The following is a 16,247-nucleotide window of genomic DNA, read 5'->3' on the forward strand; positions in this document are numbered from 1 at the left end:
ACACTGAAAGTTATGGGGAAAAGTTTTTTTTGCGACATGGGTGTCTTTAAAGTTAGTGACAGACAGAAAGAATTATGGCAGAAAAAAAATAAAAATGAGGTTTGGTCGGATATACGACCCAGATTATGGGAAAAATCCGAAATGTCAAAAAATCAAGATGGCGGTTGAGCAGGCGGCCATTTTGTAAAAAGTTGAAAATTTCGAATTTTTGGGATTCATTTTTCGAGTACATGGCAACATTTTGGAAAGTCGAGTTGTATGAGGCGGTTGTGTGTCTTGTCGAGAGGTTTCGCTTGGGTGAAGAAATTTCTCCAGTGTTGCCACACTTTGGGAGATTTGGTCCAAAAATGTCGAAAGTAGAAATAACGACTTCCGGTCAAAAATTTGGATGACGCCTCCTGCAAAGGGGTCGTGCAAATGACATTTGACCATTTTCATCTCGATCACCTGGCAACACTGGGAGCTACGCGGAAAAGTATTTTTTTCGACATGGGTGTCTTTAAAGTTAAGGACGGACAGAAGGAGATATGGGAGGAAAAGTCTAAAAATGGGGTTTGGTCGGTTATACGATCCAGACTATGGGAAAAATCCAAAATGTCAGAAAATCAAGATGGCGGCTGAGCTGGCGGCCATTTTGTAAAAAGTTTCAGATTTTCGATTTTTCAAATGCGTTTTTCGGGTAGTTGGCAACATTCGGGAAAGTCAGGTTGTATGGGGCGATTACGTAGTTTGTCAAGGAGTATCGATTGGAAAACCAAAAATTTCCAGTGTTGCCATGCTTTGGGAGATTTGGTCCAAAAATGTAAAAAATGGAAATAACGGCTTTCGGTCAGAAATTTTGATGACGCCTCCTGCAAATAGGTCAAACTAATGACATTTGACTATTTTTATCTCGATCACCTGGCAACACTGGGAGTTAGGGGAACTCAAAGTTTTGGGACATGGGTGGTTTGAAGGAAATGTAGAAACAAATGAATTCGGGATTGGGTGAAGCTAGAAAAAAAGTAAAAATGGGGTTCGGCGCGGAAAATGGTCCAGATTAAGGCAAAAATGCAAAATTTTGGAAATCCAAGATGGCCGCCAAGCGTTCACCCGTTTTCCTAAAGGGACTAAATTCTCCATACAAATTGTATGCAAGGGGGCTTAGCTAACGTAGAAAAAGGCGAGGCCGAAGGCCGAGCGATAGTTTAAAGCCTGTGAGTCGCCATAGATTTATTTTTAATGCGTCAAAAAAGGACTAGAGCCCAGTGACAGACAGAAAGGCGAGGCCGAAGGCCGAGCGATGGTTCAAATCCCGACAGTCACCATAGATTTACTTGTGTTTCGTCAAAAAAGCAAAAGAGCCTTGCGACAAACGATAAACGCCCCGTGTAATTTTTGCGAGGCCGAAGGCCGAGCTCCGAATGCGAGGCCGCAGGCCGAGCGCCGCGTAGGGCGAAGCCCGGAGCGGCCAGCATCGCAGATCTAGCTTTTGTAGCCCGCGTAGCGGGCGACCAAAGCTAGTCTATCTATCTATCTATAATATATAAAGCTCGATTACCACTGACTCACTGACTGACTGATCAGGGGTGTTTTTGGGGTATTTAGAGGGGTGAGGGGTAAAATTGTTAGTGTTTGTTTTTTACTAGATTTTTTGACACCCAGGTTTTTTAGATTTTTTGAACCAAAAAACAAAATGGCGGCTTTTTTTGAGACACCAACTTTTCTGTCTTTGGTCCTGAATTTTTTCTTTTTTGGTGGTTTGTTGGGGTTGCCAAGGTGTGCTAAAAAATGTGAGAAAAAATTAGAAAAACAAAATGGCCGCGCCGCCATCTTGGATTGAAAATGCGATTTCGAGGTGTTTTTAGGGAGGTGTCATTCCGAGATGCGCAATTGTTTTTGAAAATTTCTTTTGAATATTTGTGACATGTATAGTCTTCTTAAGAGCCCCATTCACAGATTATCAAAAAACAAGATGGCGGCTGAGCCGTCGGCCATTTTGTTGCGATCAAAAAATTCCCCAAACTTTGGTAGCAATTTTCCGGTAGATGGCGACACCAGAGTGGGATACAATGTTCCGGGCGATTGTTGGTCTGTTATTCGAGTGTTGCCATAAATCGGAAAAAACTACCATTTTGGAAGAAAATTTTCCACCACGGCCCCGGATAGTAGAAAATGGAAATTTCCAGAAATTCCAAAAACTTGGTATGCAGTTTGGTGACATTTGGGGACCCGAATGACATTTCACCATTTTTATGAAAAAAGTCTGGCAACACTGAAAGTTATGGGGAAAAGTTTTTTTTGCGACATGGGTGTCTTTGAAGTTAGTGACAGACAGAAAGAATTATGGCAGAAAAAAAATAAAAATGACGTTTGGTCGGATATACGACCCAGATTATGGGAAAAATCCGAAATGTCAGAAAATCAAGATGGCGGCGGCGTGGGCGGCCATTTTGTAAAAAGTTGAAAATTTCGAATTTTTGGAATTCATTTTTCGAGTACATGGCAACATTTTGGAAAGTCGAGTTGTATGAGGCGGTTGTGTGTCCTGTCAAGAGGTTTCGCTTGGGTGAAGAAATTTCTCCAGTGTTGCCATACCTTAGGAGATTTGGTCCAAAAATGTCGAAAGTAGAACTAACGACTTCCGGTCAAAAATTTGGATGACGCCTCCTGCAAAAGGGTCTTGCAAATGACATTTGACCATTTTCATCTCGATCACCTGGCAACACTGGGAGTTACGGGGAAAAGTATTTTTTTCGACATGGGTGTCTTTAAAGTTAAGGACGGACAGAAGGAGATATGGCAGAAAAAATCCAAAAATGTGGTTTGGTCGGTTATACGATCCAGACTATGGGAAAAATCCGAAATGTCAGAAAATCAAGATGGCGACCGAGTGACCGGCCATTTTGTAAAAAGTTTCAGATTTCTGATTTTTCAAATGCATTTTTCGGGCAGTTGGCAACATTTGGGAAAGTCGAGTTGTATGGGGCGATTACGTAGTTTGTCAAGGAGTATCGTTTGGGAAACCAAAAATTTCCAGTGTTGCCATGCTTTGGGAGATTTGGTCCAAAAATGTAAAAAATGGAAATAACGACTTCCGGTCAGAAATTTGGATGACGCCTCCTGCAAATAGGTTAAACTAATGACATTTGAATATTTTTATCTCGATCACCTGGCAACACTGGGAGTTAGGGGAACTCAAAGTTTTGGGACAACGGAGGAATAAGGAATTGTAGAAACAAATGAATTCGGGATTGGGTGAAGTTAGACAAAAAGTAAAAATGGGGTTCGGCGCGGAAAATGGTCCAGATTAAGGCAAAAATGCAAAATTTTGGAAATCCAAGATGGCCGCCAAGCGTTCACCCGTTTTCCTAAAGGGACTAAATTCTCCATACAAATTGTATGCAGGGGGGCTAAGCTAACGTAGAAAAAGGCGAGGCCGAAGGCCGAGCGATAGTTACAAGCCCGAGAGTCGCCATAGGTTAATTTTAATGCGTCAAAAAAGGACTAGAGCCCAGTGACAGACAGAAAGGCGAGGCCGAAGGCCGAGCGATGGTTCAAATCCCGAGAGTTACCACAGTTAAACTCGTGTTGCGTCAAAAAAGCACAAGAGCACAGTGACAGACAATAAACACCCCCTGTAATTTTTGCGAGGCCGAAGGCCGAGCTCCGAATGCGAGGCCGCAGGCCGAGCGCCGCGTAGGGCGAAGCCCGGAGCGGCCAGCATCGCAGATCTAGCTTTTGTAGCCCGCGTAGCGGGCGACCAAAGCTAGTCTATCTATCTATCTATCTATCTATAATATATAAAGCTCGATTACCACTGACTCACTGACTGACTGATCAGGGGTGTTTTTGGGGTATTTAGAGGGGTGAGGGGTAAAATTGTTAATGTTTGTTTTAAACTAGATTTTTCGACTGCCAGCTTTACCACATTTTTTGAACCAAAAAACAAAATGGCGGCACTTTTTGAAACTCCAACTTTTTTGTTTTTCATCCTGAATTTTTTCCTTTTTGGGAGTTTATTAGGGTTGCCAAGATGAGTTAAAAAAATTGAGAAAAAATTAGAAAAACAAAATGGCCGCGCCGCCATCTTGGATTGAAAATGCGATTTCGGGGTGTTTTTAGGGAGGTGTCACTCCGAGATGCGCAATTGTTTTTGAAAATTTCTTTTGGGTGTTTGTGACATGTATAGTCTTCTTTAGAGCCACATGCACAGATTATCAAAAAACAAGATGGCGGCTGAGCTGTCGGCCATTTTGTTGCGATCAAAAAATTCCCAAACTTTGGTAGCAATTTTCCGGTAGATGGCGACACCGGAGTGGGGTACAATGTTCCGGGCGATTGTTGGTCTGTTATTCGAGTGTTGCCATGAATCGGAAAAAACTACCATTTTGGTAGAAAATTTTCCACCACGGCCCCGGATAGTAGAAAATGGAAATTTCCAGAAATTCCAAAAACTTGGTATGCAGTTTGGTGACGTTTGGGGACCCGAATGACATTTCACCATTTTTATCAAAAAAGTCTGGCAACACTGAAAGTTATGGGGAAAAGTTTTTTTTGCGACATGGGTGTCTTTAAAGTTAGTGACAGACAGAAAGAATAATGGCAGAAAAAAAAAAAAAATGACGTTTGGTCGGATATACGACCCAGATTATGGGAAAAATCCGAAATGTCAGAAAATCAAGATGGCGGCGGCGTGGGCGGCCATTTTGTGAAAAGATGAAAATTTCGAAATTTTGGAATTCATTTTTCGACTACATGGCAACATTTTGGAAAGTCGAGTTGTATGAGGCGGTTGTGTGTCTTGTCGAGAGGTTTCGCTTGGGTGAAGAAATTTCTCCAGTGTTGCCACACTTTGGGAGATTTGGTCCAAAAATGTCGAAAGTAGAAATAACGACTTCCGGTCAAAAATTTGGATGACGCCTCCTGCAAAGGGGTCGTGCAAATGACATTTGACCATTTTCATCTCGATCACCTGGCAACACTGGGAGCTACGCGGAAAAGTATTTTTTTCGACATGGGTGTCTTTAAAGTTAAGGACGGACAGAAGGAGATATGGCAGAAAAAATCCAAAAATGGGGTTTGGTCGGTTATACGATCCAGACTATGGGAAAAATCCGAAATGTCAGAAAATCAAGATGGCGACCGAGTGAGCGGCCATTTTGTAAAAAGTTTCAGATTTCTGATTTTTCAAATGCATTTTTCGGGCAGTTGGCAACATTTGGGAAAGTCGAGTTGTATGGGGCGATTACGTAGTTTGTCAAGGAGTATCGTTTGGGAAAACTGAAATTTTCAGTGTTGCCATACTTTGAGAGTTTTGGTCCAAAAATGTAAAAAATGGAAATAACGACTTTCGGTCCAAAATTTAGATGACGCCTCCTGCAAATACGTCAAACTAATGACATTTGACCATTTTTAGCTCGATGACCTGGCAACACTGGGAGTTACGGAAACTCAAAATTTTGGGACATGGGTGGTTTTAAGGAATTGTTTTACGGGATTGGGTGAAGTTAGAAAAAAAGTAAAAATGGGGTTCGGTGCGGAAAATGGTCCAGATTATGGCAAAAATGCAAAATTTTGGAAATCCAAGATGGCCGCCAAGCGTTCACCCGTTTTCCTAAAGGGACTAAATTCTCCATACAAATTGTATGCAGGGGGGCTCAGCTAACGTAGAAAAAGGCGAGGCCGAAGGCCGAGCGATAGTTTAAAGCCTGTGAGTCGCCATAGATTAATTTTTAATGCGTCAAAAAAGGACTAGAGCCCAGTGACAGACAGAAAGGCGAGGCCGAAGGCCGAGCGATGGTTCAAATCCCTACAGTCGCCATAGATTTACTTGTGTTGCGTCAAAAAAGCACAAGAGCACCGCCACAGACAATAAACGCCCCCTGTAATTTTTGCGAGGCCGAAGGCCGAGCTCCGAGTGCGAGGCCGCAGGCCGAGCGCCGCGTAGGGCGAAGCCCGGAGCGGCCAGCATCGCAGATCTAGCTTTTGTAGCCCGCGTAGCGGGCGACCAAAGCTAGTCTATAATATATAAAGCTCGATTACCACTGACTCACTGACTGACTGATCAGGGGTGTTTTTGGGGTATTTAGAGGGGTGAGGGGTAAAATTGTTAGTGTTTGTTTTTTACTAGATTTTTTGACACCCAGGTTTTTTAGATTTTTTGAACCAAAAAACAAAATGGCGGCTTTTTTTGAGACACCAACTTTTCTGTCTTTGGTCCTGAATTTTTTCTTTTTTGGTGGTTTGTTGGGGTTGCCAAGGTGTGCTAAAAAATGTGAGAAAAAATTAGAAAAACAAAATGGCCGCGCCGCCATCTTGGATTGAAAATGCGATTTCGAGGTGTTTTTAGGGAGGTGTCATTCCGAGATGCGCAATTGTTTTTGAAAATTTCTTTTGAATATTTGTGACATGTATAGTCTTCTTAAGAGCCCCATTCACAGATTATCAAAAAACAAGATGGCGGCTGAGCCGTCGGCCATTTTGTTGCGATCAAAAAATTCCCCAAACTTTGGTAGCAATTTTCCGGTAGATGGCGACACCAGAGTGGGATACAATGTTCCGGGCGATTGTTGGTCTGTTATTCGAGTGTTGCCATAAATCGGAAAAAACTACCATTTTGGAAGAAAATTTTCCACCACGGCCCCGGATAGTAGAAAATGGAAATTTCCAGAAATTCCAAAAACTTGGTATGCAGTTTGGTGACATTTGGGGACCCGAATGACATTTCACCATTTTTATGAAAAAAGTCTGGCAACACTGAAAGTTATGGGGAAAAGTTTTTTTTGCGACATGGGTGTCTTTGAAGTTAGTGACAGACAGAAAGAATTATGGCAGAAAAAAAATAAAAATGACGTTTGGTCGGATATACGACCCAGATTATGGGAAAAATCCGAAATGTCAGAAAATCAAGATGGCGGCGGCGTGGGCGGCCATTTTGTAAAAAGTTGAAAATTTCGAATTTTTGGAATTCATTTTTCGAGTACATGGCAACATTTTGGAAAGTCGAGTTGTATGAGGCGGTTGTGTGTCCTGTCAAGAGGTTTCGCTTGGGTGAAGAAATTTCTCCAGTGTTGCCATACCTTAGGAGATTTGGTCCAAAAATGTCGAAAGTAGAACTAACGACTTCCGGTCAAAAATTTGGATGACGCCTCCTGCAAAAGGGTCTTGCAAATGACATTTGACCATTTTCATCTCGATCACCTGGCAACACTGGGAGTTACGGGGAAAAGTATTTTTTTCGACATGGGTGTCTTTAAAGTTAAGGACGGACAGAAGGAGATATGGCAGAAAAAATCCAAAAATGTGGTTTGGTCGGTTATACGATCCAGACTATGGGAAAAATCCGAAATGTCAGAAAATCAAGATGGCGACCGAGTGACCGGCCATTTTGTAAAAAGTTTCAGATTTCTGATTTTTCAAATGCATTTTTCGGGCAGTTGGCAACATTTGGGAAAGTCGAGTTGTATGGGGCGATTACGTAGTTTGTCAAGGAGTATCGCTTGGAAAAACGAAAATTTCCAGTGTTGCCATACTTTGAGAGATTTGGTCAAAAAATGTAAAAAATGGAAATAACGACTTCCGGTCAAAAATTTGGATGACGCCTCCTGCAAATAGGTCAAACTAATGACATTTGACCATTTTCAACTCGATCACCTGGCAACACTGGGAGTTAGGGGAACTCAAAGTTTTGGGACAACGGAGGAATAAGGAATTGTAGAAACAAATGAATTCGGGATTGGGTAAAGTTAGAAAAAAAGTAAAAATGGGGTTCGGCGCGGAAAATGGTACAGATTAAGGCAAAAATGCAAAATTTTGGAAATCCAAGATGGCCGCCAAGCGTTCACCCGTTTTCCTAAAGGGACTAAATTCTCCATACAAATTGTATGCAGGGGGGCTTAGCTAACGTAGAAAAAGGCGAGGACGGACAGAAGGAGATTTGGCAGGAAAAAACTAAAAATGGAGTTTAGTCGGTTATACGACCCAGATTATGGGAAAAATCCGAAATGTCAGAAAATCAAGATGGCGGCTGAGCGGGCGGCCATTTTGTAAAATGTTTTAGTTTTCTGATTTTTCAAATGCATTTTTCGGGCAGTTGGCAACATTTGCTAAAGTCGAGTTGTTTGGGGCGATTTCGTAGTTTGTTAAGGAGTGTCGTTTAGAAAAACAACAATTTCCAGTGTTGCCATACTTTGAGAGATTTGATCCAAAAATGAAAAAAATTGAAATAACGACTTTCGGTCAAAAATTTGGATGACGCCTCCTGCAAATAGATCAAACTAATGACATTTGACCATTTTCATCTCGATCACCTGGCAACACTGGGAATTACGGGAACACAAAATTTTGTGACATGGGTGTTTTTAAGGGCGTTGCTCCTCGGGACTGGGTGAGGATAGAAAAAAAGTAAAAATGGGGTTCGGCGCGGAAAATGGTCCAGATTAAGGGAAAAATGCAAAATTTTAAAAATCGTAGATGGCCGCCATATTTTCAGCCGTTTTCGTAATTGAACTAATCTCTCCATACAAATTGTATGCTTAGCACGATTACCACTCAATGACTGACTCACTGATCATGGCCATTTTTGGGGGGTTTAGAGAGGAGGAGGGTACGAGTAACAGCACTTGTTTCGAACTAGATTTTTCAACACGCAGCTTATCAGATTTTTTGGACTAAAAAACAAAATGGCGGCCCGTTTTGACACACCAACTTTTTCATTTTTTGTCCTGATTTTTTTATTTTTTGGGGGCCGGTTGAAGTTGTCATTTGGTGTTCGAAAATGTGAGAAAAAAACGGAAAAACAAAATGGCCGCGCCGCCATCTTGGATTGAAAATTAGATTTCAGGGGTGTGTTTAGGGAGTTGTCATTCTGAGTTGCGCAAGGTTTTTTGAAAATTTCTTTTGAATATTTGTGACATGTATAGTCTTCTTAAGAGCCACATTCACAGATTATCAAAAAACAAGATGGCGGCTGAGCCGTCGGCCATTTTGTTGCGATTATGAAATTCCATAAAGTTTCACACCAATTTTCCGGTAGATGGCGACACCGGAGTAGGGTACAATGTTCCGAGCGATTGTTGGTCTGTGCCTCGAGTATTGCTAAGAATCGGAAAAAACTGCCATTTTGGTAGAAATTTTTCCATCACGGCCTCGGATAGTAGAAAATGGAAATTTCTAGAAATTCCAAAAAGTAGGTATGCAGTTTGGTGACGATTGGGGACCCGAATGACATTTCACTATTTTTATCAAAAAAGTCTGGCAACACTGAAAGTTACGGGGAAAACAAATTTTCGCGACATGTCTGACTTTAAAGTTAAGGACAGACAGAAGGAGTTGTGGCAGAAAAAAACTAAAAATGAGGTTTTGTCGGATATACGATCTTAATTATGGGAAAAATCCGCAATGTAAAAAAATCAAGATGGCGGCTGAGCGGGCGGCCATTTTGTAAAAAGTTGAAAATTTCGAAATTTAGGAATTAATTTTTCGAGTAGTTGGCAACATTTTGGAAAGCCGAGTTGTATGAGGCGGTTGTGTGTCTTGTCAAGAGGTGTCGCTTGGGTGACAAAATTTCTCCAGTGTTGCCATACTTTGAGAGATTTGGTCCAAAAAACTGGTAGAAATAACGACTTCCGGTCAAAAATTTGGATGACGCCTCCTGCAAAGGGGTCGTGCAAATGACATTTGACCATTTTCATCTCGATCACCTGGCAACACTGGAAGTTATGGGGAAAAGTATTTTTTGCGACATGGGTGTCTTTAAAGTTAAGGACGGACAGAAGGAGTTATGGCAGAAAAAGTCTGAAAATGGGGTTTAGTCGGTTATACGACCCACATTATAGGAAAAATCCGAAATATCAGAAAATCAAAATGGCGAACGAGTGCGCGGCCATTTTGTAAAAAGTTTCAGATTTTTTATTTTTCCAATGCTTTTTTCAGGTAGTTGGTAACATCTGGGAAAGTCGAATTGTATGTGTGTTTTGTCAAGAGGTGTCGCTTGGGTAAAGAAGTTTCACCAGTGTTGCCATATTTTGGGAGATTTGGTCAAAAAAAATTTAAAAAATGCAAATAATGAGTTCCGGTCAAAAATTTGAACGTGAACTCGTGCAAAGTAATCCTAAAAAGGTTATTTGACCATTTTCTTCTCGATCACCTGGCAACACTGGAAGCTATGAGAAAGAGTATTTATTGCGACATGGGTAGGTATCTTTATAGTTAAGGAACGGACAGATGGAGATATGGCAGAAAAAATCTAAAAATGGTGTTTGGTCAGTTAAATGACCCTAATTATTAGAAAAATAAAAAATCATGGCAAATCAAGATGGCGGCGGAGCAAGCGGCCAACTGGTAAAAAGTTTCATTTTTCTGATTTTTAAAATGCATTATTAGGGTAGTTGGCAATATTCGCGAAAATTGGGTTGTATGAGGCGTTCATGTGTCTTGTCAAGAGGTATCGCTTGGGTAAAGAAATTTTTGCAATGTTGCCATATTGTTGGAGATTTGGTCCTTATATTTTATGAAAGAAATGGAAATAATGATTTCCGGTGATGATTTTTTTTACTGAAACGTGTGCAAATAAGTGAAACAAATGACATTTGACCATTTTTATCTCGATGACTTGGCAACACTTGGAGTTACGGGATTGCACAATTTTTGGACATGAGGTTTTTAAGGCATTGCTGTTCGGAACTCGGTAAACTTAGAGAAAAAGTAAAAATGGGGTTCGGTGCGGAAAGTAGTCCAGATCAAAGAAAAAATACAAAATTTTGAAAATCCAAGATGGCCGCCAAGCTGTCAATCGCTTTCGTAACCGAACTAAATTCTCGATACAAATTATATACAGGAGCTTACTAAGGCGAGACCCAAGGCCGAACGATAGTTCAAAGAACGAAAATCGCCACACTGAAAACCAGCGTCGTGGCCTCCCTCACCGGGGGCCACGGCATATGCTGAGTGGGGTCCCGTTGCGATGGACATCGCTGTGCGACAGGGTGGCACTGCTCAGTTTACTTTCACTTTCATTGTATGTTTTATGTCACCTATGTCTTATTTACTTTTTTTTCTATTATTTACATCTTTTGTCTTCTGTGATGTCCATGGCAATAAATGTTTCTTTCTTTCCATACATTTAATTTTAATATTTAAGACAGGACTGCAGCCCAGTGTTATAAGAATATTACTTGCGCATATAGCAGCTATTTCCACAAAGTTTTATTTCTATCTATAAATAAATATCAGTTAGGAGAAAAATTTCGAATGGAAAATGTCCACAGGAAATTAAATCGATTTCTTAAAAAATTTTAGTATTGTTAGTTAGGAGGTATTGCCACTTTACCATTTACCATTGGTATGTATTCTAATCATGCCGACAAAGTAATAAAACAAAATTTTTAAAAATATTTTTTAGGGTAGCTTCCCTATATAAAGTGGGGATTTTTTTTTCATCTTCTACCCCATTTGTGGGGTATCGTTGGATAGGTCTTTTATAATGGCTTAGGGGTTTCTAAGACTATTTTTTTATTTAAACGGTTCCCGTTTGCAAAATATTAAAGTACCTAGCACTTTATTGAAGCCAATTTTTGTTCGAGTAACTTAGGGCGTCCCCCCATTAAAAGTGTTAAGATGAAGTACTAATTGCTTGCTTCAGAAATATATTGCGGTAACGACGGGCAACTACGAAACCCTACACTGCGCGTGGCACGACACGCACTTGGTTAACTGGTTTATATCTATAGATTAGAGGGCAGTGCGTTTAATTACACTAAGGGTAGTTTCACAGGACGACTCCGGAGGTACCAGTGGCGAGTGGTAGAGGCTGTCTAGGCATAGTGACTGCGACATTGGGTAGCATGGTCATTTGCCAACCGGATGACACTAGCATTGACGGGCTACGGGTCATAATACCGCTCCAGAAAGCCCATTTAGGTAGGTAACGACCATTTTCTGCCGGCTGTAGTCTTCCACATGACCAATCGACTTCTTCATCCCCTGCCCTTTTAATAGGCCTCGAACAGTGGCCACCAGGACAATACATTCATGCCGCACACTGAAAGCCGAAAACGTAATGACGTTTTCCTTGTGTGAGACCGAATAGGGACCGCTGACGAATGTTTGAGGCACACGCCAATACTCCTGGTAATGTCCCGCGTTCTCAACTCATATAATCCTACCCATCTGGCAGAGTGATAAGCCCCACCACATGGGAGCAGCCCTTGTGGGTAGTTATATTCTACACATTTTTATAGATTTTAATTCTTATTATTTCTAAAGCAATAATCAGTAACTTGTACATACATAGGTTATACAGGGTGGAAACGATAAGTGATCTCATTCGATTATTTCTAAACTATACAAGATATCGAAAAGCTGGTTACTGATCCTGAAAGTGCTTCACTAGCTCTATCCAACGGTACCAATAATAGGTTACAGAATTAACTGGATCTATCAAAAAATTAAATGTTTCCAGCCTCCATACTAAATGTATGCCAGCCAAACAATATTGAAAGTATTAATTTTTTTTATTAAATAATAAACACTTAAAATGAACTCGTAAATTGCATTCTTATTCAAAATGATTCTTTGAAAACATTGGTTTAAGGCTTTACTTGCTATAATATTATCAAGACATGAGTGCCATGCCTGTTTCTGTACTAAATGTATCAAAAATCAAAATCAAAAGTATTTATTCAGTTTAGACCACAAGTGGCACTTATGAACGTCAAAATTATTATAGAAAATAATAAAAAAGAAAGCTGGAAACATAGAATTTTCGGATAGATCCAGTTTATTCTGTAACCTATTATTGGTACCGTTTGAAAGAGCTTGTGAAGCACTTTCAGATTCAGTAATCAGTTTTTCGATATCTTGTATAGTTTAGAAATAATCGAGTGAGATCACTTAACGTTTCCACCCTGTATAGGTACTTGTGCGAGGCAACGAGCGCGCATTATGAAATAACTAGCGGCCTCCCGCGACTTCGTACGCGTGGATCCCGTTTTACCCCCTTTACCGAAATTTCTTTCAACCATCTCACTAACTTTTGTGTGTTATAAATTGTAGTTATTAATTAAATAAATAAATATTATTGGATATACAGGGTGGAATTTTGTAATGCCACCTAGAGGGAAAGTTTTTTTTATGCTAGACAAGGCAGGTATTTGACCGCAATCGCACCTGGTGTTAAGTGAGATGCAGTCTAGGATGGTACATATCAGTAAGTACTCATAATACTAAGATAGAAAATTTTACTGAAAGAAAACATTTCTTTGTTTTTGAAAAGAAAGAGAACTGCATTGAAAGATTTTCGAAAATTGTCTACCATACCATACAATGTATTCTGTACATAAATAAAATAATTTAAGATTTCATGGTTTTCATTTCATTTGATTTATCAAGTTTGTTAAAGAGATTTCATCCTTATACTTAACCCTAACAATTGATGCAATAAAAGTACAGGTTGTAATTTTTAATAGATTTCAGTTGGTTTGATTCTGGGTGTGGCAAGAAAATGTTTGTAAATCTTTGAATGTAGTTCTATTTCTTTTCAAAAATAAAGGAATGTTTTCTTTGAGAAAAAGGTTCTATCTACAATATTAAAAGTACTTTCCCTCTAGGTGGCATTATAAAATTCCACCCTGTATTGCGCCATCCAGTCCCAAAATAATTTTTAAAAATATAAAGAACAGGACTTACTAAAGTACTTACTCGTATTATTATGACATTTGTTGAAACTAAATGTGGTAAGTATTGCCTACTTACTACTAAATTAAGTTAGTAGTACTTCATTACACAAAGAAAACATCTCTAATAAGAATAAATCTGGATATGAAAAACCTACACACAGCAAAATTCTAACAGTAAGAAGGATAAAAGTATTTACTTAATAATTTATTTGATGCATTTAGCTGCATACCATGCCTGTAAAAGTAAGATTTTATGCACAAGAGCCAAACAAACAAGTTTAAGCTTGTAAAGAACTTCCAAACCTATTATTATGTAGAATAAGTTCTTAAAAGTGACATAGTATTTAAAAGTTTTCATCTATTTTTATTTATGAAAATAGCCTTGTCTCCGTCTGTATCATTACCATCAAAATATTACTATTATCTTGAACTCCATTAACATTGATGATTGATTGATACTTTATTATAGTATATTTAGGTACTTAGTTCAGTTGATAACATTCCTATATCATTTTTATCTCAACTTATTAGATATTTAATATTAATTAAAACCCAATGAATTTTAAAACACTCATTTATTAAGAAGGCTTATTTAAAGATAATAATCAATTTATGTTCAATTAAATATTTTGGAATTATGAACAGTTTACTTTGGTTTGTTAAGATTTTATTAATTTTCATTAAATATTGGTTTTCCGGGACAAGTTGTACATCATTATTGATCACTTTAACATCTGAAAAGTAAAATATATAACTTTAATTAAATGGATAGATATTGTGCTTACATTTTGTTGTAAACATTAAGGCTCAGTTGCATTACCTAACTTTGACCGTTACTTTAACGATAACTGGTGTTTTCTGAATGAAGTTTGATAGATTTTTGATGTTTGTTAAAGTAAGATGGTGCAACCCAGCCTTATAGTTAAACAATTTCATCAAAACTGTACAATACTTTTAGAGTGCAAGAGTAAAAAACATTCATCCTCAAAAACTTTGACCTCTTAAATATTATTGAATAATTAATAGTGCCATCAATTATCAAACGTTTCATAGTTATCATCAAGCATTACCTTACGCTGCAATGAGAAGAGAATGGTGATTCTCTTTATTTTACACAGGCAAAATATGCATAGACTTAACGTAACAGTATCACATTGAAAACTCAGATATTGTTGCAATATTGTACAAGGCTTCTGTTACTATTATTTTTAAGATCACTTGTTTCAGCTATAGATTATTTCTTTGAGATATGTATGTAAGTAACTATTCTTATTAATTTCATTCGAACAAAACAACACCAACCAAATCAAAACAAACTTTTGTTTGACAGTTTGGCAAGAGGGGGGGGTGTAGGGACCATAGATTAGAGAGTGATAGGATGTTTCGTTCGGAAATTTAATCAAAAGATTTTGAAACGTCAAAGGACAAAAATGTGAATTTTAACCCGTGTAGCGCCCTTCTGTCAAATTTTGTTTTGTACGACTGAAAAATTAAGGTCTCTCGAAAGTAGGTAAAAGTGGAGCAGGCATAATTTACTTTTATCTTTATGAGATAAAAATAATAATTTTTTAACGTTGTGAATGTCATCATCATGTTTTAAAAAAAAAACTTCTATTATGGATCGATCGAAAAGCGAAATTTTGGACAGCGTTTTTTTTTCACAACTTCTATTTTTTAAATTCATAATGATAGGTTACGTCACACTATGGATCGAAATTGCGATTTATGGACATAGCGATATTTTTAAAGCCTATATTTTTAGGGCCTAAAGTTGCCCGTTCACAAGTTATGTGGTTCTGAAAAATGAAAAAAAAGTTAGTAAAAGTGACTTTTTTTGGAATATCTTTAAAGATTCAACGAAAATATAAAGATTCCATACGTTAACAATTTAAATTAACCTTAAATTACTGACAAATATTTAACTCATGTAACGCGACCTCTGTGGTTAATGCTCGCATTCGAATTTGGCGGGCTTTATTTTGTAACTCACGGGCTCGCGCGCTCTGCCGGCGCGCTCTCACCAACGGTCGCCGGCGTTTTTTCTAAATTCGACCTTATTGCCAGTCCGCCCATGGCCGCGACGCTTGATTATTACTCTCTCAATATTTCGATGTTTGGATATTGTTTTGACTGATATAAGCAAAGTTTTATGTACATTTCGTTGTGTTAAATTGACAATATACTTGTTGATGATTGAATTGTGCCTTCAACATTATTTCACGACCCCGAGACCAACTTAACAAGTATTACACTCATATTTTGGAACCTTGTAACTTCTGAACGGGCAACTTTGGGCGCGCGCTGATAGTTTAGGATTATAGTCAACAAGCCATAGGCTTAGTCGAAATCGATCACTTTAAGTTTCATTCCATACAACGAAAATGGAAAAAGTTTTTTTCCAGCCAAACTATTGATTTTAGAGAAAAACTTTTAACGACATTTATTCATCAGAATAACGTAAGTTACGTTCGATAAGTATTTTTTTCAAATAGAAATTATGAAAGAAAAAAATCAATATGTCCATAAATCGCTATTTCGATCTTTAGTACGTCTTACTGATTAATTAATATCATTATCCCCTCAAGGATC

At 38.7% G+C, this 16,247-nt stretch overlaps 1 protein-coding gene and 1 long non-coding RNA gene across 2 annotated transcripts in view; both read right to left on the reverse strand.

Annotated features, from left to right (window-relative positions):
- LOC135087195 (uncharacterized) overlaps positions 1-16,247 on the reverse strand; it is a 212,684-nt gene that overhangs the window by 62,998 nt on the left and 133,439 nt on the right. The window lies entirely within an intron of this gene.
- Positions 14,219-15,355, reverse strand: LOC135086751 (uncharacterized). The gene is made up of 2 exons (XR_010260591.1): positions 14,729-15,355; positions 14,219-14,392 (listed from the first exon to the last, which is right to left on the reverse strand). It is a non-coding gene; the product is annotated as an uncharacterized LOC135086751 (long non-coding RNA).

The sequence above is a fragment of the Ostrinia nubilalis genome, chromosome Z (assembly GCF_963855985.1).
Source record: "Ostrinia nubilalis chromosome Z, ilOstNubi1.1, whole genome shotgun sequence".
Classification (NCBI taxonomy): Eukaryota; Metazoa; Arthropoda; class Insecta; order Lepidoptera; family Crambidae; genus Ostrinia; species Ostrinia nubilalis.